The sequence below is a fragment of the Chelon labrosus genome, assembly GCF_963514085.1.
Source record: "Chelon labrosus genome assembly, chromosome: 6".
Lineage (NCBI taxonomy): Eukaryota > Metazoa > Chordata > Actinopteri > Mugiliformes > Mugilidae > Chelon > Chelon labrosus.
This window is the reverse complement of record NC_140342.1, coordinates 19,747,849-19,775,557: the sequence shown is the minus strand read 5'-3', so window position 1 is coordinate 19,775,557 and position 27,709 is coordinate 19,747,849.

The following is a 27,709-nucleotide window of genomic DNA, read 5'->3' as shown; positions in this document are numbered from 1 at the left end:
ACATGGAGATACTTTTTACCTTTTCCACTTGTAGATAAGAGCTCAAATTATCTGCTCTCGCCAAGAGTGGTGTTGGTCTTTAGTACAGCTGCCTAATCTTGTCTCTTGTCAGGGAAAGTAGAAGTTGAGCCGCAGGGATAGCAGGGCTTTAACCTCAAGGGCAACACATCTTTTTTTAAGTTTGGGCTGCATATCACGGCGGATTAAACTGTGTCCAGTATCATTTCGGAGTTTTGTCTCACACTTAAATTAGACACTTGTAATCACGGCTCAGGCACATTCTCCGTGCCTCCCCGGTGGCTCCTAGCAAACCATTTACACTCCTAAAACGGGGCCGAGGGGCCGATGCTGCGGCGGGTCGACGTTTTTTTTTTTTTTTTTTTTCTTTTTTAATACGTGATGAGCAAGGGGGAAAAAGTGATGAGGAATTCAACACTTCCCTCGATACCCTGGCCGTCGTACAAAGGAAACGCTGCAAACTGCGTCCAACCAGACAGGCACGCACACGTACCACGCACAAATGCACACGGAGGCTCCCAATGGAATGTGTGACCCTTAACCCTGATACTTCCAGACAGTAATTAAAGGCAGACAGTGTATTATGTGACCGTGTGCAGTTGGTCAGATGGAGATGGAGTGAGACACAGGGGTAAGGGGCCCTTGGGGACCAATGCGATGTCCAAAATAGACCTTGGAGATTAGGGGCCGTGCTAAAAGCACCCACACTTGTGCGAGAATGTCACAGCTCGTGATAATTTTGTATTAAGGCTGCCGGCATTCTTTTTCCAAAACGACTAAATTGCAGACTGCCTCTGTGAAGGTTAACAGGCGTCTTCATTAGTCGGCCCTCTGCCAGAAAACGTATTACATTCCTATGGCTTCATCTCGATTGGCTCCAAAGGTTCTGATTCACCTGGTCTGGTCAAAGATCAAGAGTAGCGTAACTTGGAAGCTGTCAACAGCATGCATTTTATATAACTCGCTAGTGAAACTCATCCAATTTCGGCTTTCTTTTATTAATGATGTTTTCTTTTTCCTTGTTCTCCAGGAGAAATGTAAGAAGAATTGTTTGACATTTCTCATTTTCTGAGTACCGCGAGTAGACTCTTTCTTTATTGTTTAAATTACATGACAGAGATGGATACTACAAGTATACTCGCTCACTATGCGAAGCCGACGATTTGTGTATCAGGTCACTGTTGTGTGAGACAATGAGCTTCATTATAACAAAGGGTGTTATTATATCTTTCACTCCTCCCTTGACTTGTGTTTGCCAGCAAGCATTATTAAAAACTCACAGCTGGCCGTTTTATCAGCTGTTTGGCAGACAAGGAATCATTTTGGGCGCATTGTTTCAGAGGGGAAAAAATGACGGGTGGCTCCTGTTGGAGGATAATACAGCGCAGAATTGTATTGGCACAAGAGAGTGTGGTTAACTTCTGAGTCATGCTGCAGATTTGGAGGATTAGAGGAAGAACAATGAGAATCTTTCAGGGACTGAGATAAGCATATTGTGAAAGTAGATGTGCAGCGATGGTGCCAGAAACTTTCTCTGGACTTAAAGATAAGAGACTAAGATATGGTCTTAGAAATTTGGGGAACTGAAAAATTTAATTAAACGCTGAATGTGTAAAATCCCTCTGAAGAACAAAAACATCTAATTCCGACTAACAATCTGATACATCAAAAGTCAGGGCAGGAGTAATTGCAGGAGAAGCTGGTAGCGTTTTCTTTTTATAGCACAACTATGCATTAGTAAGTAAGAGACACTGCAGTGTCCAGGCTCAGTTTAAATGAGGAGCAGTCTGCCCGTCTTGCAATGCTGTGTGCACAGTATGCAGTAAAATACATCATCTCCAAGCTGCTACCTGGGAAATGATATTCATTACGTGTGAGCTCTTCCTGGCACCAAATACATCTCTGTGTCTCGCAAATTAACTGAGCGCCAGCCTGCAGACTTGTTTTGACGCAATTTGTCATGCCAGCTTCATTTGCCCTGTTTAAAGCGGCAATTAGAAATTGGCTGCACCGGCTAAGCCCTGGGGTAAGTCACACAGATACAGTTCTCGACCTTCGCACCCCCAGACTCTCAGCTGCCAGTGGCCTCGTTGATGATCAAGAGCGTTACATTTCTGCACCCTGAAGGACGCTCAACATGTTACTCCCTTAGGTGTAATCCAGTGATACATTCTGCTTCATTACCATTTCAAAATGCAGAATTACCTGTCACGGCTCTATTGGGAGCCAGTGTTGCCAGCACTCCCACACCCACAGTAACAAAGGGGACTGCCTCTTAACACATAGATTGTCATTAAACGAAACTGGAGCTATTTGTGGGTTCATTAATTACACCCTTTCACACACCACTTCCCTCTGCCTGGAACAAAGGGAAGGTGAACGAGGACTTCCATTTTTGCTGTACATCAATGTCAGATTACAGCCGTCCTGGCTTCAGCTTGCTTCTCTTGGCGCTCCCTGTGTGCCCCAGAGATATGCGATTAATTATAATGAAAGGGGGGGAGAAAAAAAAGTGACATTGATGTCCACGTGTATACACTGTCAACTTAAACTTTATGCAAGAGCCACGGCCGTGAAATTGAAAGAACTCGCTCAGAATTTTTATGACTGCCACATGTCTGAGTCCTGAGCTCATGATTTCATGGCTGGTTCTGTAACGGGGAGGTTTGATATGTCGTACAAAATGCTGCCCATTTCCTCCAGACGACTGCAATTACTTTAAAGGGTGATATTAGGATCGAGTCATCATCGCAGTGTTGTTCGGTTTTAATGAGTAACTGGAACGTATGTGGTTGTTTGCCGTGGAATGTGATCCTTTACTGTACATTAGGCACTCTAGGCAATAAAGCACTGCAAAGTGAAGCAGTAGGAAAATGGGAGAGGAGTCCATTTCCTACTTTTCATAAACATAAGCTAACGAGCCGCTGAGAGATTGGCCGGCAAACATCCCTCTCTCTGCAATATGTTTGTGCTGAGATTGGGCCGATTGTAAGAAAACGTTCGGTTTGCTCTCAGAATAAGGGGCTTTAGAGTTTGCCATAAGATCACACACACATTGCCTATGGGCACACACATCTGTGGGCTCACCTACCATCCTATACATATGTTCAGATGCGCATGTAATTGCCATGACTAATCTGCCACATTTAACATCTTAATTGAAATAATAAATCATAATACCCCCATGTATCACACTCTTTATTACCACTTGCAATCGCCCTCCAGCGTAACAAATCACAAAGCCAACAAAGCTAATGAAAGTATATCAAACTACATCCCCTTGTTGAACGAGACAAATTTGATCTGTATCTATCAACACACACCAGCTGTCTAAATACATCCCTGAAATGTCGCAGCCTCTAAATTGAAACGGCCGAAGACGGGTAGGCATAAAAAGAATAAAAATAGCTAAGAGTCTATATTATGTCTGCACACATAATAGGTCCCCCCCTTTTTTTTTTTTTTTTTTTTTTTTTACTCGATAATAAACAAACAGAGTGTTTCAGAGGTCGTCACCCTCGGTGCATTATGGGAGAAGTGCTGTGCTGAAGTAATAAACCTCAGTGTGTCTACATCTGATAAGACCTGCGGTTTTTACCTTCGATTTATGGCTTCATTAATCCGCAAGCCTTGTATTTTTCCAGCCTCGCCGAATCTTGTACATTTATCTTGGTCTACCCAGGTGCAGATGTGCGTTTAACAGTGTCTTGATCCATTGTCGCTCAAGTCAAAGAAGAAACGATTCAATCAAGCCTTTGTGCGACTGTATGTTTTCATAACCTGCAGCAAAAGAAGAAGGCACCTCGTCTCATTTGCATTCAACACCTAAATGTTTACCGACACTGGAATGTTAGATGATAAACGGGCAGAACTGAAGAGCGCACTTATTATGTATGCTTTAATTAAATGATACCTTATCTTTGCATGGTTGGATCCTGTGATGTGAATATTGAAAATGACATGTGAAAAACTGCCATAGTGTTCCCTCGCCACCCAGACTTTCTAGTAAGCAGACTAATAGATGGAACTGCAAATCACAGTACTGTTGTGATGATTGCACAGCACAAGGCACAAGTCCTCCACCCATTGCTAGCCTTTTTTTTTTTTTTTCCCCGAAGCAATTTTGACTACAAGAAATGCTTCACATTCTATAGAGGCAAAATAACTTTGATAAAAACACAAACAAAGAAAAAATGAGCAAATCAAAGAAAACAACACCCACAAAAAAAGCAAAATGTGACTGAATTACCACCAAATATCCATAAAACAAAAAATTCTGTCTTTACAAGAAAATATTCTAAGATGGGTACGCCGTTTTGTGTTTGATTTTCTGATCTCCCCTGGTAGGTCTCTGCTAGCAAAAGCTGGGTCACTTTTGTTCTTCAAAACTAGATGCTGGAATAACCCAAAGGATCACATCTGAGGTTCTGCCTGTGAGTCATCCAACATAAACCCAGCTCTTCTTTTAGTGCTGCCAGTAATACAATCTTGTAGATATGCTTGAAAACTTGACGATGACCAGTAAAAGGATACAAAGATTCTGGATTATTTGTTTGCCACAGTTGGTTTAGGTGCATCTTGTTTTAGGTTCAGCCAGTTTTAGAGTTACACCAAGATGGAATAGATGAGCGGTCTTTGATGGAGGTCTCAAAGAAACCAAGTGGCAACAAAGGTACAGCTGGGAGAAATAAACATGCTAACATCAGCATCAAATGTAGCCACATACATACACCGATCAGCCACAACATTACTAATACTGTGTAGGTCTCCCTTGTGCCTCCATAACAGTTTTAATTCATTGAAGAATGGACATGGACCTTCTGAGGGTGTCCTGTGGTGTCTGGCAACACAATGTTGTTAGTGGGGGGCCTTTGGGTCCTATGGGTGGAGGGTCCTCTGTGGATCATCCCACAGATACTTGATCAGTTTGGGATCTAGTGAATTTGGAGGCCAGGTCAACACCTTGTGCTGTTCTTCATGTTTTTTTTAGTTGTTCCTAAACAGTTTTTGTGTGTGTGTCTGTATCAGGCTGCATCCTGCTGGGGATGGCTGCTGCCATCAAGGAGTGCCATTGCTGTGGGGTGGGGGTGCCTGGTCTGATCTAGGTGGGTGGTACATGTCTAAGTAACATCTACACGAATGACAGGTCCCAGCAGTGAAACACTGAATTGTCACAAGATGGTCAATGTTATCAACTTCTCCTGTCAGTGGTTTTAATGTTGTCTCTAATTGGTGAATATGCTTATAGTTATAACACCAAAGCTTACATCAAGTGCATCAGCAGCCAGTGTTAGGAATCAGTAGGATGAAGCAGGATGAATGCAGCGGTAGGGGTTGTGCTGACTAGTCAACTTCACTGCTGTGCCATGACGCTTTAAGCAGGAAGTCGACTAGTCGCTGATCACGTGACCATAACAACACGCACGCCTCGTAGAAGACCGGTGAGGAGCCCAGTGGGTTGTTACAGCAAATTATCAGTTCATCAAGTGTGTGGAAATAATTCACTTAAGATGATGCCCATTCTACCGTGACATGTAGAATATGTAAGTCAGTCCTGAAGTACAACAAGTGTACTACTGCAATTCACACTCATCTGAAAAGGCACCCAGCAGAGGAATGGTCCAGTCAGTTAACAACATCACCTGCAGTAACAATTTGCTGGTGAATTTCATTGTCTAAAGTTGTTAGACTTTTAGCTGCTTAATGCGGAAAACGCTTCAGTGAAATACCACATTTTTGTTTTTTGTTTTTTCCCATCTTACAACACACTGTGAAGTACTATTAACACTATTGACGGTGCCAATTTAAATATATTATACATATCTGCATCGCACAGTATTGATAAGCTCATGTGTTTATGTTCAGTTCGGTTGTCTTCTATTAGTTGACATTGTTGCTGTGGTTGTGAAGCATGTTTTTTGTCCGAGATGTCAGTGAATGCACCATGCGAGTGATGGAAGTTATGGTAGAGCTGAGAGTTTGCCGAGCAAGAGCGGAAGTGTCAGGCTGACGGTTTTTATGGTGTTGGCGTGGACTACAGCCGACAGTAGCCTGTGTTCAAGCTTCAGTAAACTTACAGAAAAGCCTCCGTAGCTTCCTTTCTGTGAGATACTACAATATGTGTTCAGGTCAAGAATATACGGTAGATTTTATTGTTGCAAAGCATTACTTTCTACAGTGTTTTTAGGTTTGTTGACACGACTTTCACAACATATTAGTCCACTTTAAAAAATCGGAAGTCGTTCAGCGCCTGAGAAGAGGCAAATTATAAAACCTCCTGACCCAAACAGACTTCTTTCATTCTGCTTCACCTGGTAGTATGTAGGGTGTTTCTAGACTTAAAAGTATCAGCACTGCACATCCATATTAAATGTGATCTGTCTCTTGCGTCTGACCTTAAAGTTGATGTGAATTCATACACGCTCCATTGAGAGAGCGAGAGAGAACAGGTAGTCTGCTACCTGTTCTCTCTCTCTAGCTGGACCAGTGCTCCCTTTTTTTTTCCTGCCCGCACCAACACGCCGTCTGCCAGCAATTCCCTACTTTGATCTCTGCTATCTGGCTCTCATCTTTTTAGGTGTGTCTTCGGTGGTGATTGAAGGTGATGGGTTGAATATTAGAGACTGACATTTCTCTGTCATCTGACATCACAGGCGGCACCTTTCAGTGTTGGCACTACAGGTGTCGTGTCCTCTGAAGCTCTCCGTTAGACTTCGCGGACACCGATGGCAGACTAAGGACCTTGAGAATTACTTTCTCTATTTTACCTTCCTATTGATTAATTGATCAATCCAGAAACTAATAAAAGGGCACCTCTTCCACACATCTGAGAAACTGGCACCAAATGTTTGGCATTTTTTGCCTGATTTAACGAAATATTAGTTGATTAACTTTCTATTTGATTAGCTATTCAATTAATTGACTTTCTGAAGGCATTTCTCTGATGGATGATCATCGAACCACTCACCGGCTCTTTAACTTTGATTGATGTCATTAGGATTATAATTAATGGCTTTCTGTATTCATCAATTAATGATTGTTTAAGTGCTCCGTGATTTATTTGGAGAAAATAAACTGATTTTATCGCTCAGACAGGTAAACTCTTGAAGGGGGAAACAAATAAGCACCACTCTCACAAAATAAGACTTAGTTTTACTCAGCCTGGTTTAATGAGGCCTAAACCAGGCCTATTTCTCTTGTCACCTTTATCTAGTAAAACGTCCACGTTACATCTTTGCTGACCATGACCGCCCCTGCTTTTTCTCCTCCTTTTAATCTCACTCTAAAGCACAACTGACCCTCCCAGGCTTTCTTCTGCTTGAGGATTCAGATCTGTGTCTTGTCATCTAAAATGGAGATGTATGGGCTTGTGCCGCCAGCCTCGATTGAGGCTTGACGTGTAGCAGGGTCTCAGGTGTCAGGAGCCATTTCCCAACCAGGGTCCCGACCAGAACGAGATTAGGTCCATTTATCTGATTTCAGATTGCTCTAAACCTATTTCAACTGTCATTTGCTCTGCGAGTGGGTCATTAGTCCTACATCTGTTTTGTTTTCTGTCGGGCCTGTGGCTGTGTGTGTGTGTGTGTGCCAGCATGTGTGAGTGTTTGATCAGATTATACTGAGATCAGCAGCACTGCATGAACATATACAATAGAACTAATTTGCCTGTCATATTCTCACCGAGATGAAGCCAAGAATGACATTAATTGCAGTAAACTACTGACTTCTATTTGATGGCATTAAAATAGTGTGTGGGATTTCTTTTTATAAACTTACACGGCATAATAATAATAATAATAATAATAATAGAAAATAGTGCTGCAATGTAAAACCAATACAGATATTAGTGAATATACACAGTGCAGCGTAATAAAAGCTGTATGTCGTTCATAGATGTCACCTTTCTGATGGCTCTTTCTGCTCCTTTTATCATTTGCTGAATGACAAAAACTCCCGAGCTGTGAAGTGAAAAGTGATCTGTGCCGATGCCGGAGTGAAACATTGGTGTTTTGACCTAGCAATTCAATCACACACCATCTTTTCTACTTCACCGATTCTTTTGGAAACGGGGCAAATTGAACCGAGAGCCCCGAAGAAACACTACATAATGCCTCACTTGCTATCCAAAATATAATAGAATACATTGGAAATCACATTGATTTCTTTGGCTGCGCTCGATTGTTCTGCAGTGAAATTCAATTTTGTAAGAAATGAAACCGACTTACTGTTGTGTTAGATTTTCTTTTAAAAGATTACAATGACTGAGTCTTTTACAAATGGCTCTGGAACGGTTTCCACTGCTTAAAGTGGTATTGAACTTCTTTGTTTATACTGTCACATCCTGTCTGGCTGAATTAGCCTTACACTTGATGATGGGTTTCAATCCGGATTTAACTCAAATGCTAATGGTAAACAGCTATTGTTTTGGGGGCTGCTCGCCTCCCATGCAGTCATTGTGGAAGGGTAACGTTTTGATTAATCTGACAAGACTTTCCCGGTGGGATAACAGCAAGCTCGTTCCCAGAAGATTATAGAATTATCTATTTCAGCCAGCAATTACCTTTGCCTGCGAATGACGTAAGACGGCGATCGAGCCAGAGAAACCATCCTTTATTGAAACCAGGTTGCACACATCGCTGGCTAACAGCCTGATAATCTGCTCGCGTAACCAAGAAACAAACAGACCTCATGGGAGCGACCACTGTGAATCTCAAAGACTCATGTAGATGAGTCGATGAATATGGGTCAGAAGGAGCACACTTGTAGGGACATTGCAGGGAGGATAACCACAAAAATGAAATGTTTCTAATACGGACCAGGTAATTGTTTCTAACGTCTAGATGAGATGAGCTTTTTCTGCCAGGTCTGCGGAACATTATAATGAGAGTCCTTGTCCACATATATTTTCGCAGGTGTCCTTGCTTTTCAGTTGTATATCTCTCTTTCCAACTCAAGCATACTGATATTCCCATGTTTTAATTACATTCTGGATATAACCTTTTCCTTTGGATAAGTCTGAGGTGCATCACATTATTCGGCAAACAACGAGACCCGGTCTTAAAGGAAGCAAAGTGCCCATTGAGCTGGTTTGAAAGATCTATGAGCCCAATTAAACCCAATTCACCGTATGGTCGATGCAACCGATTCAACGACCATCTGCCTCAATCTGCAGTTCTGCTTTTAGTGAATATACTTATATTTACCTAGGTTGTAGAGATATTGATGCACAGACCTGAGACCCATGGCACCACTCCACCTGGTCTCAATGTGACTGAAAAACAGTTGGACTTGGCCCATCTTAGTCCTTGTCTTTATTGTTAATGTGAACCAACAGGATCCACTGAAACTTTTCATCCTCCAATATGAGCTTACGCTGAATGCTGTCCATAGCAGAGTGACAGACACCATGAAATAAAATAAGCTCAATGTTAAAGCTAACCATCAGAGTAGAGTTTTTCAGCATCTGCTCACAGTCTTAGATTTCCAGACCACAGGCTTTCTCATCAACCCATTTTCGAGCAGCAGTTTTCTATGCTGCTGTAGTTTACAACTATTAAGCTTTAATAAACCCCACTGTAGGCTACATGCTTGCCACACAACTCCTCTACCATCTAGCAAGTAAACATAGTGAAGCATCAAGCAATTTAATGAGTTGGTGAAGGCCAAAATGGATCTTAAAATGCTGATGTTGCCCCTATGTTGCTGTTAATAATAGTGCCATGATCAGATCTGTTTACATTGTGCTGGTATTGCAGCAGAATGGTTAGAGCTAGAGAAAATGGAGCTGGACTGTAATACAAGCTGGAACATGTTGTACTTTTTAGGCAGCACTGCCCTTGCCTGATTGCATAGAAGGAGTTTTAAATGAACTGGGGAGTGTTGGGTGCTGCAGAACTGTATGGAGTTCCATGTTGTTCTTCGCTCATGTTGTTTTCACAGCTTTGGGGTTAGAGTGACAGAAAACCAATTTGTTGTTAAAGAAATGTGCATCTGTGTCAGTTTGGTTTCATGCTGATTTAGCCTAATTTCCAGCTGTGAGTGGATGTCATTGCCTTACTTAGAAGCTGTTCATCTGGGAGTGAGCTTGCCAAAAGCCTATGAGGCACGTATTTTCTTGTTTGTTGTTCGTTCAAAGAACAGCTCGATGTTTTGTAGAGTTTTGAAAGAAAAAGTTTTACAACTGTTTGAAAATGTACTTGTGTTTCTTCTCTGCCTTCAATTCTAGTTGCAGTCTACACGTATTGTTATTTTCTTCTAATACGAACGAGACTTCCACTTTGTAATTTCAAGAAGATCAGTCTCCGGCCTGTTTCTTGGTTCTGTGGTGCACATTAATTCTCTTTCCGAGCATTCTCATTTTTGTGTGCACATTTCTTCCTTGTTCAGTGTCCAGCTTGTGCTCTTTCTTCCACCGCCCCCCACTCCAAGAGCCCCCAGTCCTTCCCTGTAATGAGGACGTTCTTCCTGTTGGAAGGTTAATGGCAGACAGAGAGAGCTACCTGACAAATCCAAAACCTCATGACTCCTCAGGCAATTTCACACAGAATCTCTCTTTTTTTCCACTGGAGGGAGAGTCCATTCACTGTGTGAATGAGTCAGGTAAATCCAATTCCAAAAGGCAATGGGATTTGAGATGGGGAGCAAATTGCACCAAGGTAATGCTGGACTGGTCAAGAGACCCTTGAGGAAAAAAAAAGTTAGCTGGTTCCAACACAATAGAGGACACTGCTGTTATCTTTGCTGTTAGTCGTGTTTTTATAATTGATTTCCCCCTCTGGCACAATGGCTGGGCAATAAAGAAAAGCCTGTCATTCCTGTTCTTTTGTGTTGTACGTTGATGAGGTCATTGGCTCAAGGTGGCCGGAGCCATCGGCTGCATGGTCCACACAGAAAGTGGTCAAAGGGGTTGAGGACATATAAGCAATCTAAATTCAGAATATCTGGCAAATGTAGAAATACTGTAAATTCAAAATAGCCTGTAGACTGCGGATTGGTCACTCTGTGGTCAGTGGAATGAAGTCAGAGCCCTGTGGTCATGACCTTTGCACAGTTACTGTTGCTTTGTAGTTTTTTTTGTCTGAAACAATATGTCTAAAGTTTGACTGTATTCCCTGCAAGCTCATCCAAATAAAAACATCAGCTAAATGTCTAAAATGCATAAAGGAGGCGCCTATTGTCGTTAGTGAAGTTCAAAATAATTCAGAAGATTGCAGCACTGCGGCATTTCTCCCTAACACCTGAATCAGGGAAATAACAATAAGCTGCATCTTTAATGAAGCAGAAATGGTCATTGAAGGTTTAATTGTTCATAGTAGCACAATTTATCTCAAAGGGGATGCATTGTAAAGTCTTACACTTTGATTGACTAATTCATGTGATCAGAATAGAATAATTAAATTAGCAGTTCTATAGATGGAAATAAGTGAACAGCGTTTTATCTTCTGATGTTCTTTACCCCTGTAATTGCCTCAAGGCAACTTGAGAAAATGTCATTTCGTAGTCATTCTGAAAATCTGTCACATTAATACACTCCAGCCTGTCACATGTCAAATCACTTCAACGAGAGAACTTATGTGATGCAGTCACTAAACCGAAGGTGAAGAGGATTTTTACTGAGAGTGCACATTCGGATGTTAATGTTAGTAAAAGGTTTCTAGTGCTACAAAGGCATCACTTGGCTAAAGGCCTTAATTCAAATCTCGTCGTGATGATTCAAGTCTGGGCTTTGACAAGGCCATTTCAGCTATTTTGCTGGTGTGCCCAGATCACCATCCCATTGAAAGAATCACTTCTGGTTTAGCTTCAACTTTCAGACAGATGCCCACACATTATCTTCAAGTGCTCTTTGATATGATGCAGAATTCATAGTTTAATCAGCAACTTCACAGCTGCCCAGTCTCTGTGGCCATGAAGCGTCCACCGCCGTGATTCACGGTTGGTTCTTGAGGTTCCTCCCTTGAAAATCTGTCTTTGGTGATGCCTACTTTTGCTGTTGCCAAACAATTCTTTGATTCATCGGTCCAGGGCAGATTATGCCAAAATGCCTGGTGGTTGTTTTTGTCATTGTTCTTCTATCAAGCAGTCTGCTCTTTGGTTTGTCCAAATATGTGGCCAGTGTTGCAAAAACCCATTTGAAATCTATTGAACTTGTGGATCATTTTGTGATCATTTAGCAGGATTGGGATATCTTTTTAAAGACTCATGGACGCCCACAAGTTTTTTTTTAAGGCGTTAAGCGGAGTTTATGCCTCTGTGAGACTAGACGGCGTAACTTATGTCTTCAACAATGGCGACTGAAACTTTTGCCGAAATTTGGCTGGAGGCGAGTCACGTAGTTACATTTCTGGGGAGGTACACGTCAGGTTACGCCATTAGGTTCTGCATAGACTCTGGGTAGGCATGACAGGGTTCTAACTGTCACTCCCTAAGGAGGTTCTCATCATTGGCACCTAATATCCAACTAATTGTAATTTTATGGATTTTAAGATATGATAAATGTGTGATTCTGTTTATTTTTTCCCATGTGACTCATCTGTTTTGTTTTTGCATATCACCATTATTAATAGAAACTGCTTCAAAGATGATCAGATGTTTGCTTGCCCAGATATGTAAAAAAAATAGTAATAATAATAATTCAATTCCCATAGGCTGTACTTTTTCCACATTACTGTGTATGATATAGCCTATTCTGAGGAAAAACATGCCCCTAAAGCCACATATCGGCTCATTTACTCCTGGCCCATTTTATTTCTGGAGGCATGCTTAATGATGTCCATTTCCTTCTGCAAGAGAAATAATAATTTAGCATGAAATTTATTGTAGATTAAATTTCTGTGTTGCAAAGGTGACCGACGATGCACTCTATAATACGGCTGGACAGCACGAACGAAGCCATTTTAATTCCATTAGTAACCTGCAGCCTTAATAGCTGATGACACCAGTGCTGGCGAAAGACGTTACAGGAACATTGCATTTTTCAAATCACCTCAGTGGTATTCAACACCATTTTTCCGTCATTCTGTATATGCACTGTAAAAGTTATTTTATTTTATATCATTACATCATGTAATGACAACCAGCAGTGCATTTAGTATGTTTTTAAACACATATTTAATGCAGTTTAAACTCTTTTCAGCAGTTCGTCCCACTAATGGAAAAAGTACTAGCTAGAGTCGCTTAGAGGAGGTTGGGGTAGATGGTGGGTGAAAAAATTGTTTAAGAATTCACTGACACATGGTTCAGGAAAGTTTGTGGATTTAAGTTACTTAAGCCACCGTGACCTTTAGCAAGTGCCAAAAAAAGCAACCAAAAAAAGAAATCTGTGGGTTCAATCAAGATCAAATAATTTCGTAGAAAAATCAGTATGGTATGAACATTTTTGTGACTTGCCAGATACATAAATTGCCAGTGTTTACTCATTACATTAATAGAAAACATAATCTGGCCGCAAAACTAAATAGCTCTTTTAGGTTTTTTAGGGACAACACACATTTAGTTGGCACTTGAGTGAAAAATGGTGCCATGGCAACCAATGTTTTGTCACCTTATTGTCGTTGGTCTGGGGGGGGCGCCTAAGTGTGTTTGCGGGATCTATCAATAATCTAACAATCAAAGGCAGAAAAACACAGTGGTAGTTTCTTCACCTGCGCTTGTTCACCTCATGTTCACCCCTGGAGCTGCAAATCTTTGACATGTCTCTGGGATTATCAGTGGAGTGAAATGATTGTAGCAGAACTCAATACAGCAGTAGAAAAATGGCGGGGGTGGGGCGGGTTGGTGGAGTGCGAAGTTTGCAGTGTACCCTTTTCCATTAGATGAACTGAACCCATCTCTGGAAATCTACAGAACTTGTGGGTGACAAACAGGAGAGTGGATGTTGTTCTGCCTCCCCGCAGAGATACATGGGACACTGTGCCTTGCTAGCTCCACTGTGCAGAGTAGTCACAATATAAGGGCAAAAAAAGTAGTTTGATTTAGTGAGACATTCCATAGCCGGGAGGTTCTGATCCACAGTCCAGATTGTGATGCACAAATGATGCAGGGTTGTGGGGAAGTGATGGGTTTTCCTTGAGTTTTATATCTCCCTCTTCTCCTGCGTAATCTTCGCACGTAATCACTCTCCATGCTGAGCAACGGCACGCTCAACAGTACTGTACGTGAAAAATGAGGAGGTAAAATCATCATGACAGCTTGCAGCTCACTTGTGTGCATGGAGGCACGGCGCACCCGGGCAAGCATGAACACTGATACGTATATTCATCTCGTTCTCGGTATGGCTCACATCTTTCTTTCAAACCGACACGTGTATCCCTCCGACCGGGTCGTTCTGGAGACTCCAGCCCGAGGTGACTGAGGACTAAAGTGACTGAGATGAGAGCAAAATCGCAATTTTCCCTAATGGCTGATGAAGCTCATTTAAATTCTGCCTCACATCTAACATAACGGCTCAGTGGGATTTAGCTGAGGATTGTTTTTACCCTCCCACATCTGTCGTGTGACCCACACAAGACTTTCCCTCCCTTCAGAGGACCTGAAGCAGGTCAGTTCTTTGACTCTCTGAGAAGGGGGCTGGCTAGCATTCTTGTGTATGACCTGGTTTATGACGGCCGTGATTAATTGTTGAAGAACATAAGTCTTGTTGAAACATAGCTTGTGTAATTAACTATCCACTCAGGCCCTGCCTTGAAATTAATAACTGTGATGTTTAATCAGGATTTACATCAAACAGCGGGAATGCTGTATGAATATTTGCTCATACTGTGCCCTATCAGTTTGATGAGAGGCTGTACTCTCTATTATGTTTGTGCCGTATTCCCAGTGGTGATATTACTCAAAATTATGGAAATAAGCCGAACTTGATCAGTTATATGTGGTATCAGCACCTGCCTCTGAGGTACCAGTTCTTTAATTAATTGAACAATAATTAACAGTAGAAGTCAGGATCCTGAGAGAAAGTGAACTTGAAAGGCAAATCTAAACTAATGAGGTTCTACTTTGAAGTAATGAACTCTGGGTTTAGGTTAATCATAGGCTTCTGGGCTTTACTGGATTTATCTAGAAGACAGTGAGCTATATGAGGATGAGCAGTTTTGTTCTGTTGGACTGCTTTAAGTTACGAGCTCAGACTTTCACTTTCTGAGACTTTATAACATGACATTGTTTTTGAGGAGACATCAGCTGCTGAAGGCGAATGTATTATATATTTGAAAATAGAATAAAATAACAACAAAAAAAAAGAATTTGAATCATTTCTGTTTTCTGACAGACTCCACACACTTCAGTGAAAACATGAACTCTTGAAGGAAAAGAATTTGCAGTCTTGCCAGTACTGTAGGCTAGAAATACTGAGACCAATTAAAGTAGCAGCAGTAATTTTAAAGCAGTGGTATAAAGTAAGTAATTGTATTCTGATCGTTATTCTGATAGTTTCCAGATAAGGACTTTAAAAAACACATCATCATATAACAGATTATTTAAAATACATTTAATCATTTTAAAAGCCAATTAACAATACATCAAATTAGTCAAATCTGCTGTGCTGTGAGCACCTACATTACATAAACGTGGCTTGCGTGTTAATGTGTCAGTAATAATAAAGCAATTAATTTTTTTTTTTTTGCAGTGAATACTTGGTACATTTAGCTGATTATAGTTGCGTAGTTCAACTTTGGTAAGGTTTGCAGTGTGGTCAAACTTTTGAGTACTTCTTCCTCCACTGTTTGGAGGTCTAAATAAATGTTAAAAGTCATTTAGTCAGAGGTAAAGTCAAGTCAAAGCTTATTTCTGTAGCACATTTAAAAACAACCTTAGCTGACCGAAATGCTGTGGGCTTCGTGTTTTCGATGATTTAGATATGAGGTCATATAAACTGAGTTAAGTGCAGACCTTTCCTCTTTTATTTGTATCTGGGGTGGCTGGAATAAGATGTGCAAACAACTTTTGTTAACATTTCCAAAATATGTGTACTTTTATTGCATTTCAAAAGCATGACTGCGCTGAATACAGTTTACTTTTAGCTTTTCCTAAAACACCCAGTCGTTGCAGTCGTTGGTGTTTCTAGGACTTTCGTTGCCTCTTGTTGAATATCTTTGTTTTCCATTAATTAACCAGTAAACTCGCAGGAATGGTTTGACATTTTCTTAGCAAACAACAGCTGGGTGCAGTGAATTCCCCGGGTGATGTTGTCACTGTCTAGGTTGTCAGACAGCCAACAGACACATGGCACCAAAGTGACACGGGGCAGATGAATGACTGCTGTTTGGCAAGAAATAGTGAAAACATATTCTTGCACTTGACTTGCACTTTAACCACAAATTACATTTTCTGTGTCTCGATCGATTTAAACAAGCTGGAAACTGCGTTATTAATCGATTAAAGAGTCCAACCCGTATGCTAAGTTGTGCTAATTGCTTCTGATGTCACATAATGTCCCGATATTAATATTCTCATTTAGTTCAGCCAGAAAGACTGTAATCATTTCCCCAAAATGTCAAAGTGTTCCTTTTCAGCTTGCGTAAACTAAGCAATCCATTCCAGGGAATTTACTCTGGCTTGTTTTCCGTTTGGTGGAACATAATACAGTTGAAAATACCAACGAACTAGAAGAGAAAGTTGTTATTTAAAGTCTGGCTCTAGATTTAGATGCACAGCATTACTTAGCACCACAACTTGCAAGAAATCTACATGACAAAAATTCTAATGTGTATCTGACAGCTGTTTCAGATGGTGCATCTCATGTGTCGCTGATGAACTGTTGTTCTCTCAATGCAAGTTTATTTTTTCCTGCCATGGCAATATGTGGGTAGGGAAAACCCTAGTGTGCATGGTAGAAATGTGTTTTTGGGTTATGCAGGTGCAGACACACATGTCCACACATTCACGCTTGGCACTCCCACCAGCAGCCTGTCCACCTGCCTTTTCCAGCAGCACAGAAGAGAGTGAGCAGCGGGGGTTATTATAGCTCTGCTGTCATTAATATCAGGTGTACTTTCTCAGCCATGCAGAGGTGCTGGTGGGTCTTAGTCATTGATGGTGGGGGTCATTACATCTCGCTGGCTCTTGTCTACCTGTCTCTGCCTCCACAGGACACTAACAAACCCTGCTGCCTCCAGTGAACCATCCAGCACAGGAGCACCCAGATAGAAAATAGGTGTGTTGCCAGTCACTGCGGTTACTGACACAGCTCCGGGGGGAAAGAATAAACAGCTCCCTCAACCACTGTAGCATATGAATAATGGTTATTAGACCTGCTATCGCCATGGGACTTAAACTTTGCGGTCATTACTTCTGACGATATGACCGTAAACCATGCCAGCACGTCACTGGGGCTAACTATGGCCAATAAATTTTAATGTTCAACAGCATCTGTGTTGGTCTGTTGTTAAATATCAAAGCTGCGCCGACACTGGAGCTTGTTGTCTTCGCCAGGGTCATCGGACAAAGTGGAAAAAAATTAATGCTGAAATAGGATAAGCGTGCAAGAAAACGATTATGCCTGCAGGATGAACTAATTAATAGCAACTGTTGAAGAAAAACTCTTGTGAATATTTTTTTCCACATAATCACATCCTTTACATTTATAACAGGTTTATGCAACATCAAAATGTAAAAGTTGAGAAACTGCGTCTACTTTCTAATGGATACTTTCAAATTTCATTCTCTCACCATTACACAAAAAAAATCCAGATATACACAAAGTCACCATAATAGAAACACATTAATACAGTATATACTTAGGTATACAGTTCATGAAAACAAGATAAGACCGCATTTTATGTTTTTCAGTTACAATTCCCCTTAAATTTCTGGTTTGGACTACAGAATTTTAAAAAGTTATTGCGCAGTATAAGATTTAATTATGTATTCAAGTTGTTTGTTTGTGTTCTGGAAGGGGGCGACATAAGCGAAGGGGATGGGACCCCTAATTAAAAAAGGCAGAATAACTACAAAGAAGGAAACGTTACAGTATTTGAACAATTTATACAGACTAACTAACACCATGCCATGGGACAGCAGGGTTTGAGAAGCTAGGAACGATTTACAGTTTACCAATTCCTTCTGAGAGGTCTGGACGCATCTAAAGGCTATGTCACTGAGAAATAAATACAAACTTCATTAATAAATGTAGGAAAAATAAAATAAGAGGAAGAAAGTAATGCGGGGGAAGGGATGGCTGAATAGAAGCTTTAAAACTATATATACATACTGTATGTTGCTGTTTATGCACATACATATGTATTTTCTTGTCTACCATCATTTTATTTTATTTATTCCTTTTTACTATCTCTTTCATACATACTAATGCACACATGAATATGTATATTACCATATTTTAACAACACACATTTACATGTACAGATGTTGCCATGATAATAACTCCCATTAACATTACCAACAAAACTCTGTTGCAGCTTGTTTCCTCCATTTGCCAACTCTTACTAGTGTTGTGTTGTCAGTGTACTGTTTTCAGTGTCTGATTAGTTTGGGAAGCCTGAACATCCCCTGCCCGCTAAGTTTGAAGTTGGTCTGGAGTTCGTCCGTTTGGAGTGATCATGCCCCAGCAAAGATGTGACTGGCCAGTCAAATGGTTTGGGTGGGCTTTATGTGGTGAAGAACAGAAGAATAACAGTGACACATCATCTGAGGGTTGTATGAATTTGCTCTGACTGGTTGAAGGACTATATAATTGCTTGCAGAGATATATTTTTTCCTGTATTGGTTGAAACATGCCTCATAATGAAATCCAAATGGCATCTGCACTAAATTAAAGTATTAAAGTGTAAAACCCATCTACATAAACATGCACCACATACATGTTTACGTCCTCACACAAACCAACACGGAGCCATGCGGTGGAGCCCCCGCAGTAGTTCATTGCAGGTGTAGCATTTTTATGGCCTGCCGACAGATTGCGTAGACTTGCGGTTTGCTGAGGAAGGCAGGGAACGGTATTAGTCTCCATCCCCTTACGTCAGTGGTCATAACATTTGCCATTACTTCCCCTGCAAGATTCAATCACAAGTGCACGAAGCCATGCTTCACGCACAATGAAAGGCGAGTGCTTTTTGTCAGGCATTCAGCAGAGTGAATTGCATATAGAGTGACTCCGAGATAGCATTGTTTCTGGCTGCCATAAAAAATCTATTTAAGGCAAATCTAATCTTCATAATCTTCTCCCTCAGAGGTGGTGAACGGTGATGGGAAAGATTTCCATCCAAGTTCTGGGTGTCTGGTTGGCAGCACAGAGGGCTCGAGGATGTAGGAAATTGCTGGGAGCGGAGGATATTAAACTTCAATTTGAGAACACTGATAAGCACAGAATTGGTGATTTATTTAGGCGTATTGTCAACTAAATCAGTCTTAACCACTGGACACTACTATATTCATAAACACAGCCCTCCTGCTTTTTTTACAATCCTGTTTTTTTGTTGTTGTTGTTGTTGTTGTTGTTGTTTTTTTGTCAAATCTTCAATCTGAGCTGTAGGCTAAATACTGTATGTCCTCACAAGTTAGAGATAGGGTTTTGAATGGACATCATTTTCCCGGTGATTAGTTGTGGTGTAGCCTAGCAACTATGAGTGTAAAGCAAGATGGAGAAAGAAAGCAAGATGGAGCCTGCTATCTTTTCTCTTTCCCTTTGTCCTTTCTTTCTTACAGTTTGAATGCGAGGGCCACAGAAGCGGCGCTGAGCGTTGCTCCACCACACGTCATTTTTTGGAGCGTGTAAATGGGCCAGTGTGGTGCAGTAAGGAGAAGCAGGCCCTCCTAAGTCCGCAGCAGTGAATGAATTATTAATGGGTATAAATCTCAAACAGAGGGATGGGGCCGATACTAATGTCCACTGGCATGAGTGCCGTAGAGATGGGCAGCATCTCAAGGATAGCCGGGCGGCCTGGCAGCTTCACACGGCTGTCAGCTGAGGACACTAGATCACCGCAGAGGCAGGGGCACTCAACAACGATCATCCTCACCTCAATGCCGCACTGTAAACTTTGAAAGTGTATGTGTATGTGAGCATGTTTGGGATTCAGGTATAACTTGCGTAATGGGGACCTAGATCTGTTAGCCCAGTCGCATTATGGGGACGTGTCCTCCCTATGATGTAAATTGATGAATTAATTGTTGGGCAAGTAGTAGTTATAGTTAAGAATAGAATTAGTCTCTAGGAAGTGAATATAAGTGTATGTAATGTCCTCTGAAGTCATGGAAGCATCATTGTATTCCTTTATTTTTCTCCTTGTGAGTTTGAAGAGTCCTCTCAGGCATTCTTTAAGGGATTAATTTATGCCCAGGATTAGTTTTGAGGTTAACTTTAGAAGAGGGATTAAGTTGAGTTTAAGGGGTGGTTAAGAGGTCAAGGAGTGAATCTAACCAATTAAGCTATATGAGTAAGAAACACAAGCTATGAATGCAAATTTCCTCCCGTCGTGGACGTGCCTTTGACTGTATATGTGCAGCTATACTGTACATCTGTTCCTGACTCTTCCAGTGTGGGTCTTACTTTAAGTTTATATAAGAATAATGGGGAGAAGGAGTGATGTGTTTTCCGGAAAAATCTGCTAAAATGAAGGAAAAGGAATTTTGCTACACCCGCTGTTTCTGTTAGCAGAGAAAAGCACGGCTATATCCTCATGAATAGTCTCGGCACCTCAGGCTGCCAGAAGCAACCATTTACAGCCCATCCTCATGACTCATCATAATGAAAAATCTTCACACCAAAAAGTCTGTGGTATTGAAAAGAGGAAAGTTTCATTACAGGGTGAAATTCGGAGGAGCGATGCTCTTTTCTTACAAAACTGTTACTGAAATAAAAGTTAAAAACTTGGATTAGATGGATTATAATAAAGTAGTTAGCCGTTGTACAACCTTTAGTTGGAAGATAACATTGGTAAAAATGAAATCATCCATCATCATCAGTTTCAGGGTCTGCGAATATAATTTACTATTATACTCCTAAAATGCTATTATATTTATTGCAGTTTGTGGCTTCTGGTGATTAAATAACCTAATGATATTGGACTTAAACTCTTCCTGTAATATAGATCTTAATTATGAGAGCAAATGGAGCAAGTCCTGTATATGGAAAACCTATTATGACTTTTTTCGTAAAAAAACATCATTTTAAACTAAGTTATTGACTTATATCTGTTGTCACTTTGGAGGATGGATGTTGTAAAGCAAAACATTAAATCAGTCATTATGTAATGACACCCAATACAACACTACAACAGAGCTCTGACTCAGCAATGTACAATCACTCGAAACAGGCTTTTATTTTTGCAACGCAGTGTCCTCCAACAAGGCACTGCAGTGGCCAGTCAAATGCATCCAAGTACACATTCCTGTTGGATTGCGTTGTAACATGAATATTGTATTTCCACTGGAGAGATAAAATAGCTGCTGCTGTGACTGCTTTCCACGCGGCCCTTTCTGTAAATCCACAAACCCATGTGTAGTGTTGTGGCATTTGCGATAAGGCTTACACGTTAATCTGTTAGTCAACCTGGACTTCCTATGTTGTATTTAATGTCTTGCTGATATTTTAAACAACATGCCTTCTCCCAGTGTTGTTTTAACGTGGCACGCTTTCCTGTTTGAATCCCCAGTAAGACCAGACCGATTATAAGTTTGTTGACATAAGATTTGTAAGACTGAAACACCTCATTGAATCATAGAGTCGAAAGTCACTGGAGAAATATTAATAAGTAACCATTTGATAATGTTCTGTTCTGGTTAGGTGTAGGGACAGATTGCAGCTTGGATTAAAATAAGTAAATTTTTAAGGTAACCGCCTCCTATGTTTGGATGACCCACTCGTCCACCCTGACATCCTCCTGCAAACTTTCCTCTCTTGCTCTCAATTTGACAATTTGACACTAAGATGTAAGTTTAGACTGTAATAAGCTAGCAAGGTAGACATCAAGTCCTTGGAGATATTCTTTCAAGGGATGGCAGTGATAGGCAGCCATCCGTTCCAGGCCTTAATATATCAGGAAATTCTGAACTGACATAAATTGTATCCACGTATACACATATAAAATCCATCCCCGCGGCTTCAGCTGTATGTCCAATGCAACTTTGCAAAGCATATTTACATTGTTATTGGGACAATGTTTATCATGTTGACATTAGCATTTAGCTCGAGGAACACGTATGTTGAGAACCAACAGCCTCAGAGATTGAAACCAATGGAGAGTGATATAAATAATCGTTTATCTTACATTCAGTTGTATGTATTGTAATACTTCCTATCTATTGTGTATGCACGGTATACAGTTGTGCATTTTGTATCCTGGTCACTGCATTAAATTTAGCATTAATAGGACAGGCCTTGGTAACAAGGCAAACAGGGAAACCAGCTGTGCCTTTGGGGAGGTTTGCTTATTAACAGGCAGGGAGTCAGAGCACACACTGAGACACAGAGACAGGGATCACTATTGAGCTGTCTGTCACCAGGGAAATTGCTTCTGTCCATACACTGTAAAAATGTCCATCTCTGCAAGTGATTCTATTTCATCCAGTTTTTACAACCACTCCCAACAAGTGTGACCGCCTGCGAGAACCAGTGGGGGCTGTTTATTTATCTGCTCATTACACACTTTCTGTTTTTGTCCTTCTGTCCGTCATGTGTAATAGCCCAGGTGCAGCTGATCGAATCGGAATGAGTCATCACAGCGTTACCTCTTACACAATATCTATAAAAGTGCTCGTTTTAAAAATGTACTCGCAGAATTACGTGTTTGTCCTTGCCATGTTTAATTTTGTTTTGTATCTTCAGGCTTAGCTTTTCTGACTTAATTCTGACAACAGACACAATTCGAAAGCGCTTTCACACGCCTCTTAATTTTTAAGAATAATCAGACAAGTCTAAATGATTTGTTTAATGTTTCCACTTCCACATTTTCTATCTTTTACATTCATCTGAAATACTTCATATTCGACTAAGCATTGGACGTCCTCTGTTTCCTCGCAGGCAGTCATCGCACTGGACCAGCCGTAGGAGGAGAATAATGAAGCACATTGTTTGCTCTGAGAGCTCAGTGGAGATCTGTCACAGCAGGTGAGGCCCTTCCTTTCCAGCTGGTGCTAATGAAGCCTGCTAGTTCTCTCTGTGGCTTCTCGTCTCCGCTGTCAGAACCGGCTTTAGAGATTAAGTCACATAGAGATCGGGTTCTCATTTTGAAGCAAAGTTACATAAGAACACGAGGGCCAAACTGCACGTCACCATCCCACCCTGCTCACCCCGTGTACTGGGATTTCCACGTCATTGTGTGGAATTTTCTGAAATGGACGGTAACTCGACGCGGCACTGACTTCATGGAATGTCGATTAGAGTATAATGGAGGTGATAATTAGAAAATTTCTTCAGAAAAAGGACGTCATTATCTCAGCAGGTGCAGCACAACTTGTGGACTGGTCTGTAGCAGCTAGTTTAACACGAAGAGCAGGAATGCAGCCGATCATTATTTATCTCGACATGAATCCAACAAATAGTCCAAGGTCCAAACATTCGCAGAGATATAAAACAGCTCTCATAGATTTAAGAAGATGGAATCAACTTTTTTTCCTGTTTGACAAATTAAAGACATCACTTTATTCTTAATGTCCATAATTCCGCAACATTTTGCTTTATTAATCCTCTATTCATTAATTTTTCATATTTAATATTATTTAAATGTTCACTTGACCTGTTCGTCTAGACTGAAGATTATGAAAGTAACTCAGTGGAAGTAGTTCATCAGCCATCTGTTTAAAACGTGGTAAATTATTGTGTTTGTTGCACTGTTTATTTGTTTATTTGATCTGTTTCTGGACTGACTAAAAGCAGGGTTCCCTGGAATGAATTCATTAGTGTACTAACTCAACACTTCTCTTTAATTAGTACCAACTGAAATAATTATTTCTGGTCAATTTACCAGCTCACAGAAAAATAAAACGGTAAAAGAAAGCCTTAGCAGAGTGATTGTTCGGTTCAATTAGTTTTGGATTTGTTTTCTGTAGATCACATTGAAGTGTTAGCACTTACCCTGGACTGCTCTTAACGCCTTATCTTAATGTCACTTTAACGTGTTGGGTTATCTTAGGCAAGGTCATTGCATTGATTAATTTGTCTTTTATCAAGAATATCTTCTGACTCAAGGGATCCTGCTCTTGTCATAAAGCTATGTTGGCTAATGGAGGCCTCAATTTAAAAAAATGGGGGTGTTCTGATTATAAAATGACTTTCACGTGCTTCAGGTTTAGATTAGTGCGGTTTCAGCGCCCGTGAAGGTGGAATAATGTGTCTAAAGGTTAGCTTTATTATGTAGGTCTAGGTTTCACCATCCTCTTAGCCTGGACAATGTGAGGCCCAGTTTTGTCACTCTCATGCCTTTGTCTGCTCGCAGGCAGGCCGAAGGTGCAGGGTGAAATGAATCTTGGGTAAAGGCTCAATTAAAAGGCGCGATCCCTCGGCATGCCGGAGGCGCTCTGCGGACTCCCTGGTCTGAATAGAAAGTGTCAGGAGGCGCTAAAGCATTGAGCAGTGACCGTCAACTCAGACTGACAGCGTGTCATCTCTCCTTTTTCAGCTTCACCAAGCAGTGGCCCCTTCTTACCCCCCATTATACAAACCCACACACTAATACACATAATACACAGGCACCGTCCATATCCCCGTCCGTACATACTGTACATACCAAACGCACACAACGAGAGCCTCCCACGCTTTAGCTCTGAGGCTTTTAGTAACTCTGGTGAGTAAGTCATTGACTCAGACAAATATTATCATACTCTCTCTCTCACTCACTCTCCACTGCTGCACACACAGGCACACACACATCTGTGTATCCCTAAGCACATAAAAGCATGCACACACACTCATGCAGAGGAATGCACGTTTACACACATATGTGTACACACACTCACAATGTAATTAGTGGGTAGGAGTTCCGAGTCCTGGTGGTTTGTGGTCTGGTCGCAATAAAAAAAAACTTCAGTTAGCCTCATTAATCTTGGTATCTGCACAGGGGAATTTAAACCACCATCTTTTTTATTTTTTTTCTCACCTGCTACTTTGTACAAAACAAGCATTCAAAGCGCAGACTATCAAATATCCTTTAGAGAGCTCATCCAAAACGCTTGTCATTGTACAATGAGCGTGCCATACAATATAAACGGCCTTGATTCGAACAGGTTTTTATCAACTTCTTTGCGTGGTTTGGGTGCCGGAAGAAACAGAAGCGCTTTGTTAATGCGCTCATTCAGCGAGGTGAAAGCGTTCAAACGGCTGACCCAAATGTGCCCAGCTAAAGCATCATTAGAAAGAAAGCAAAGTGGATCGAGTGGTGTAAATAGCGCAGTCGCTTCTAATACATGAATGTTCGGCGGCGGTGGCACGCTGCCGAGCTGGGACCGTCTCTATTCAAATGGCAGGAGTCACGTGTTTCAAGTAGTTCACGCTTGACTGAGCGCGGCTCCCTGGATTGGATCGCCAATATAAGGCCCCTGATTAGAATGCTAAAGTGGATCAGAAGATGATTCACCTTCCCTTGGCTCTAGCACGAAGCGGTTTGTTTCTGCGGCCCATTCAACACACTTGGCTTATAGTTTAGGCCCGGATGTTGGTCAGTATGATGATGTGTGATAATTAGAACCCAATACTCAGCAGAAATTACTTAAAATCTGGTTGTTGTGTTGTGAACATACTTGAAGTGTCTGTAGATGAAGATGTTTTGTTTTGTTTTTTTTGTCTTTTTGTCTGGGGACAAGACCTACATGGTGACCATTAGTGTAATACTATTGATCCTAACGCCACTGAGGATGTGTTCATTCCTCATTTTACTTCCCAATCAGAAGTGTGGTTACCGTTATGGACACTAGGGTCATGTCCCCAATATTTGTTATGGGACTCTGGGAGTTTTAGCAACTTTGAAGTCATTATTTTTCCATCAGAACTTTATTACTTTATTACCGGCAGCGTGGTGAAGGCTTTGAAACAGAATTAAGATCTTTATTTTACCTAGGCCAGGAGAGACTGTCTTCTGAGTGTACACTACAGATTTTATTTAATAACGTGCACAATAATATGAGAGTCTTTGGCGATAAGACCTTATCATGATGTTATCATATTTGCTAAGTACATTAAACCCCCCCTGACATGTTTGGCTGACTGAGATGACAGAGGTAATGCGAGGTCAGTTCCTTTAGACGTGTCGACTTTATGAGTAGTTTTTTCCACATATTCCCGTTCCAGTTTAAAAAACAGAGACATGTGGAAATGTAGAAATAAAAGCCAGTGAAAGTTGTATAATAGTTGAGACCAGATGTTACCGAGTCCTGACAATGCAAAACAATGCAATGTAGGCCACCGGGTTGTTTTGCAGGGAAGTACCTGGCTGGAATCAAAAGTGTAATATTACAAGTGTGTTCTAACAATCTGCAACAGAAAAAGCGGTACAGTGTGAATTTATTCATACAAAAATTTTGCAGAGCATCACTTCAATAAAGGCAGGCCACCTAAATTCTATTTCATAGTCCAACGAACTGGGAGAGGTTACAGGAATCTGTTCTGTCAAAGCTTGGAGCTGTGAAATGTATTTTTATGAAAGGAGAGAATACACGTTTTGTCGCTCATTTCCAGTCCAGCCCTGTAATTGTTGACGTGCATTCATCTGACCCAAGCACCAGCAATGCATCGTCGATGATTGACGCCTGTAGACAAAACTGGTTTTGATATACTCGGCTGAGCTCACTGGTATATTTTACCCAAATGTATTTAAAGCCATTAATTTTTTATCTTACATTCTGAAATAGTTTGACATGTGTTCGGCAGCTTGCACATGGCCGGCTGCCAAAGTTGCTTCAAATCTCTGTTGGATAGCGCTGATTGGAAACTGGTTCACCGCTGCTTCGCTACGGTTTAGAAACCAATAACATCACTTCCTTTCTAGAAACACTGAAATCATGTGAACGACCAGAGATATCACACGCTCTTTTATTTTCTGCAGCTGCGTGTAACACATTGTGGCAAGTAACATACAAATGTTTCTTCAGCCCTTCACATGTGTTTTTGTTTTCACATTCAAAACTGAGAAAAGAGCCACGCAGCTCTGCATCTGAGGCAGGAGTCAGGTGAAGACGTATTTTATTTAGGATTTAGGTTTGATATCATTATCCGCACGCAGGGCTGAGGAGCTGGTGTTGGTATTCAACTGATAATTTCTCTGACCCACAATCCTCTTTGGTTACCCAGCAACAGGCTGCCTGACGACGTCCCCCAGGAGGGAGATTCGGTTTAGGAAGCGGAGGAAGCAGGAGGAGGCTGGCCCATGGCAGCAGACTGAGAGAAAAGGAGAGAGATGCTATCTTTTATCAAGTACGGCCGTACGAGCCAGCCAGCGCCTACCCCTGTTTCGACTTTATCTAATACAGGTGCCACAGGATGCCTCCCGGTCAGCGTCTGCACGGTCTAAAAAAGAAAGAGGCATTGCAGAAGAACTTGTGCACTGTGCCTAATGGGGGAAAATATATAGCACAGGCAGCTTGGCAAGAGGCTGTCCACGGCCTTCAGTGGTGCCATAAACATTCCACAGCTCAATATTCTTTGTGCAAGAATTTCATGCCGTTATGAAGAAACTTTTTCATGCAATCCAACTATAATTCCTCTTTCTACTCTCAAGGTAATGTTGACAGCGTAAATGCATCACCTGCC